General features: G+C 41.6%; 1 pseudogene; it reads left to right on the top strand.

The window, feature by feature from the left end:
• The first annotated feature begins 3,429 nt into the window (after positions 1–3,429).
• Positions 3,430–4,179, top strand: LOC136485508 (22 kDa alpha-zein 8-like; annotated as a pseudogene).
• Positions 4,180–6,000: the final 1,821 nt, after the last annotated feature.

Below are 6,000 nucleotides of genomic sequence, written 5' to 3'. Positions count from 1 at the left end.
AGCTGATCGTCGGCCAAGCTCAATGAGAAACACAAGTTCCTAGTCTCTCAGAATCTCTAAAGAAACTCAGTGCCTGACTCATTAGTTCTCTGTCTTATGGTTGTCAAATCAGTTATCTTCTTTTCTCTAGTCCTAGTGTAGAAATATGTATGAAACTTCTTCTCTAGGTCAGCCCAATTGGCAATGGAGTTGATTGGTAGTGACGAAAACCAAGTGAAGGCTGGTCCTGACAGGGATAAGGAGAAGAAACAAACTTGATGGGCATCCTCAACTGACGCTTCGCCCAATTGTGTAAGATACCGACTGACATGTTCTATTGTGCTCGTACTATCTTGACCAGTGAACTTGGTGAACTCTGGGAGCCTGTAATTCATAGGAAGAGCGACCAAATTATACCATTCTGGATATGGGCATTTGTATGAAAAGGTTAGCCCTTTTGGCTTCAGACCGAACTGATTCTTCATCATCTCAGTCACCTCCAACAGCAATTCGTCAGCTTGTGGATTTGGATTTCTCTGTACTTGCTGACCCATCTGTGGATTGAAATCTCGTGTGCCTTGATATCCTAGATGTGGTATCATGTGGAGAGTGTTATAATCTGTGCCGTAGTGATACCCTTGTGGAATCTCAATCCGTTGGGTCCTTTGCTGGCTTGCTGCTTGAAGTCTCTGATTATAGACATAAGGATCTATATCTCTACGGATCCTTTGAATTGATGGTGCTATTTTTTGAGCCAACGATGGTATGTGGCCTGATGTGCCAAAATTGATCATCTGGTTCTGACTTTGCCTCGCCGGTTGTTGCACATGCTATATCGACGGTCCAGGATTGTACTGTATCTGATTCGTAGTAGTACCTGGAGTTTGTCCAGACAAACCTTGAGGTGCCTGGACGTCATCATTACCAGCTGGTGCTACTTCTTGATGGCTGGTACCAACTGGATTAGTCCCTTGGGTCGACGAATCTAGAATGTTGTAACAAGTCGATCCAACCTGACCAACTGGAATTCCATGAATCGCCTCTTTCATGGAGTTATGAAATGCGTCAATGAAAGTTTCATTATGGCTTGATATGGCATCACGAACAGATTTGTCTATGGCTTCCGTAAAGAAACACCTGTCTTTAGCTTCGATTGTATCTGTCTGCCCGTGTAGTAGAACTCTTGGTAGTGAAATTTCTGAATAATTGTGCTGTCACGTGTTTTGGTGTAGGACAACAAACACTTCTTCTAAAATTCTTCTGTAGCTTTGTTGATGGTATCCTTATCTTCATCAGGTAGGTCTTCATAATGTACCATAAGGATGTTGTCATTGTTGTGAACCGCCATGACGATTGTGGGGTCCCACCGGGCGTGCCAGAAACGTGTGTCGACACAAAATTTTTGTCTCCATGCCGAGGACACATGCAGCAAGCTGGAAGGGTCCGCTAGATGGAGCAGATCTGCCTAGCTTCAGCGCAAGGGTGGTCGATCCTGTGCAATTCTCCTAAGACATGCCAGTCAATTTGACCCTGCAACAAACAAGGAGAGAAAGTTTATCAGTAATTAAGGGCAGAATGTGCCGGTGTTGCCAGACAGTCCCAAATGTGCGGCTCTGAGAGCCGATATGAGAGGAGATCGACTAAATAGTCGATTCCAGCATATTCATAAGAATAAGTCAATTAGAGCTCATGGGGTTGTGTCAGAAGGATCAGTTATCATTCAGGATAAATATTATTTAAGCAAATATTAATCAATGGTAATAAGATATCAATGATAATCGGTTTATACTGAGCCAACGATTACAAGTAACCGAACTCCTTTTTATGTAAAGAAACAATGCAACCCCACTTAACCATTTAATAAAGATAAATCTAATGAACATGTTAGATCTCATCTATCGCCATGACTAGTGGGGCATGAGGTAGAATCATGCAGACCGTAGAAACAACAATAGACTCGATGACCCTAACTCATTACTAATATCAGTGGGGCATGAGGCAGAATCATGTAGGCCGTAATACAATAATAAGATCATGGGGCTAACATGTCTTTCAACTTATCCCTACTTCAATGATCTCGTATTGTGAACTGTTCATGAAAGCACTCGTTATCGGCTAAACACCCAATTTAGGCATAGCGCACAGTTAAGGTCATGCCCTCTTAGGAACGGGTCTACCAACTAACGATCCCCACTCCACGGTGCCAACAGTGGGGTGAGAGGTAGAATCCCACAGGCCATGATGACGGGCCATGGAATGGTTCTCGCTAACCAATAGATCTACTCAAGATCGAGCATGCCTTAACCGCACGCTATGCACGATTAAGATTGATATAAAACAACTGATAAAAATGTAACTCGTCGTTTAAGATATAGATTAGATCAATTTTAGATTAGCAAATGATGAGTCAAATAAGATGTAAGGCCGATCCAGATCAATCTCAATTGGGCAGAGTGATATTGCTGTAATTTGATAAACAATGAAAGCAATAAGCAATACCGGTAACTTAATGAATCTACCAAAGATTGCCATACTAAGGTAGAGCCGATAACTTGACCTTGATCTAGTTCAAGCAGTGGGGTGTGAGGCAGAATCACACAGGACATACTTGAACTAGGTAAGAGTTGATAACTAGCCTATACCAGAGTCATAGTGGGGGTCGACCGGATCGATGCAGCCATATGAACAGAGGTATAAACCATGACGGTACTTACAGACAAGCAGTGGAGGTCGACCGGATCGATGCAGCCGTACTCGCTAAAGAACTCGCCGAGATCTACTCTACTCCTACTCCTAAGGGGTGACTGGAGCCAAAAAAAGTAATTGACTTGTATTTGATTGATTATGTGTCGTTTACAATAGCCGGGGCTTGGTATTTATACCTGGAGCCTAAAAGCGAACCTTACTTGAGTACGACTCAATACAATCTTTGGCATAATGAAATCTTTCCAAATTTAAGATAACTTGGACTCTAATCTTTCCCTTTTTGTAGAGACCAGCAGGTCTCATCCCAGCGCCGATCATAGCCTCTATCGTTATCTGCTGGCGCTATCTAAAGAAAGCCAATTCTATTGCTGCATTCGAATCAGCTGGTTTCGTTCTGCACACAATAGATCCCTTGCTGACATGATCTTGGGAACACTCGAGCTTCTTAGATCCTTCTTCCAAATTCTAGTGTAAACAGACACATTTTTCATGTACGTAGTGGAAATTGTCTTCCTACATAGACCATATAATCCAATGAAATTGATAATTAAATGTCAAAATCGACTAGGTGGCATGTAATCTATAGCTTATCTGTTGTTTGGTGAAAAGCCAAAATCTAAATAGATATACATGAGCTCTCACTTGTATAAATAGGCCCCAAATCAGTAGTTAATCCATCACCCATAACATTGAGAGCAATCAGAAACATACCAAGAGAAACAAACTAGCAACGTCCTCGCAACAATGGCTTCCAAGATATTTGCCCTCCTTGCTCTCCTTGCTCTTTCAGTGAGTGCTACAACCGCGGTCATTATTCCACAGTGCTCACTTGCTCCTAATGCTATTAATCCACAACTCCTCCCACCAATTACTCCTATGGGGTTCGAACAATCAGCTGCGCAGGCCTATAGGCTACAGCAGGCACTTGCAGCGAGCATCTTACAACAACCAATTGCCCAATTGCAACAGCAATCCTTAGCCCATCTAACCGAACAGACCATCACAGCACAGCAGCAGCAACAGCTGCTTGCATCCAAACCACTGGCTCTAGCGAACGCCGCTGCATACCAGCAACAACAACAACTGCAACAGGTCCTATCAGCGGTCAGTCAACTAGCCGTGGCAAACCCTGCCGCCTACCTACAACAACAACAGCTACTTGCATCCAACCCACTGGCTGCGGCCAATGCCGCTACATACTTGCAACAACAGCAGCTGCAACAAATTCTATCAGCGCTCAGTCAACCAGCCGTGGTGAACCCTGCCGCCTACTTGCAATAGCAACAGCATCTTCCATTCAACCAGCTGGCTGTGGCGAACACCGCTGCATACCTGCAACAACATCAGCTGCTTCCAGTTAACCCACTGGCAGTTGCTAACCCATGGGCTGCCGCCTTCCTACAGCAGCAACAATTGTCGTCATTCAACCAGATATCTTTGATGAACCCAGCCTTGTCGTGGCAGCAACCCATAGTTGGAGGTGCCATCTTCTAGATTACATATGAGTTGTACTTGATAACAAAGCTCTCATACCGGCATGTGCAACTTCCTAGAAATAATCGATATATTGTTTGAGATTTATCTGAGTCTATTTCTTAACTATGTTCTACATATATACAATTGAAACCATCAAATCATAATTAAAGACAAATGCTTGTTTAACACATAGACAATACAACATTACTTCATCAATCCAAAGATGTGCCAGCCCGACCTCTTGAATGTTCTCGTTCGGGTGTGTGCGTGTGTTTATATGATTGATGCGACTGTACGCGCTTGCAGCTGAGTACTTGCATTTGTGATATGTTCTTTTGAGAAAGTGATGGGCACATATGCTTTGACCATGGCCGTTCAAATCTGGTGCATGTATACTAAGGAAAACACAATATAAGTTCATGAGCAAACCTATATATGCCTCTGAAGATTTTCACGCAAAGTCTTACCGCTTAATTATTGTCTTTAGTAAATATTCGGTGCATATGTTTTTAACTAGAACCCAAACTGTGCATGCCACCATAATACTGTAGACATATAAGGTATCTCTGTAGCCCATGAACTTAACAACACCAAGGTCATTAAATCAGCTGGACCCTATCAGTAACAATTTTGATGTTGGTAGCAACAAAGTACAAAACTTCTTGGCCAAAAATAATTTATGATGAATATGAAGTTTAAATTATTATCCCATGAATAAATTAATGAAAATTTTGCGGAGGGACACCAAACTTGTGTGGAATTTGCAGCTCAACACACTAGCTCACTTTTCAGCTAGGTAGCATTACCAAAGATGGGATGCTTGCAAATGGGCACCACACCCACTAAAATAATATTTTGATTTGGGCTATCTAAATCCAAAAGTAAAGCCCTAAGATTGAAGTACCAACCGGCCACCGCCATCCTACAATTTTGTAGAGAGAACCCACATGGAGTGTGCCATTATGACTCCTAGCTTAGTCCAATGGATTGCAATTTCCTTCTGTGTTTAGCTTGTGACAAGGGGCATGCTCTGAAATGTTAAATGTAAAAAATTAAGGAGTTCATTACTAACATGATGGTTTAATAGGCGTAGCTCAAAACACTAGAATCGACGTAGCCTGCACTCACATGTCAAATAAAAACATAAGGAATATCTTATCACATCTATATGAGCACCCATGACACAAATTATATAGACTCATGCAATTCCATCATAAATAAAAAAAGGAACAGTAAAGGAAGCCATCATCAAGAGTTGTTCCACTCATTTCGATTAGGTGTCAACTGAAGTTATTCTTTTTAAATATTTTTAGCCATATTTGATTTCCATATCCCAAAATGGGTGCCCAGTCCTAGCGATTAAGCTTACTAGCCCAATGTTCTCGATCTTTCGGACTAGATTCAACTCGTGTGTAAGCAAAGTCAAAATCTCTTTACGTAGACTCTAACAAATTAAATATGTGTACCCAGGGCACATTGTTCTAGCATAAAAGAATAAGGAGTGTCTTGTATGGAACTTTGAATTTGGATGTTGTAGTTTTTCGATAGAAAAATCAATGCTGAGCCCCATCTTAGTCTCTTTTTTCTTGAGTTTTTGCAGGATTGCTGAGTAAGATTTACGTTAGTCATCATGTTGTCTTTGTTCATGAATGGATCTATGCCTTTGAGCCCTAACTTATGTTTTAGATAGCTAGGAGGTTGGCCATGGTGTCCTCTTCGTCTCTATATGAAAGGTTAGACTCATATTGTAGCTAGTGCAAGGAACAAAAGTTGCATAATTTTTTCATTCTCCATTCTAAATGGAAACAAGTTAACTTTGACATTTGTAAAAGCTAGATG

The sequence above is a fragment of the Miscanthus floridulus genome, chromosome 10 (assembly GCF_019320115.1).
Source record: "Miscanthus floridulus cultivar M001 chromosome 10, ASM1932011v1, whole genome shotgun sequence".
Taxonomy (NCBI): domain Eukaryota; kingdom Viridiplantae; phylum Streptophyta; class Magnoliopsida; order Poales; family Poaceae; genus Miscanthus; species Miscanthus floridulus.
Note: the sequence above shows the minus strand (reverse complement) of the source record. Positions and strands in the feature narration are given on the sequence as shown.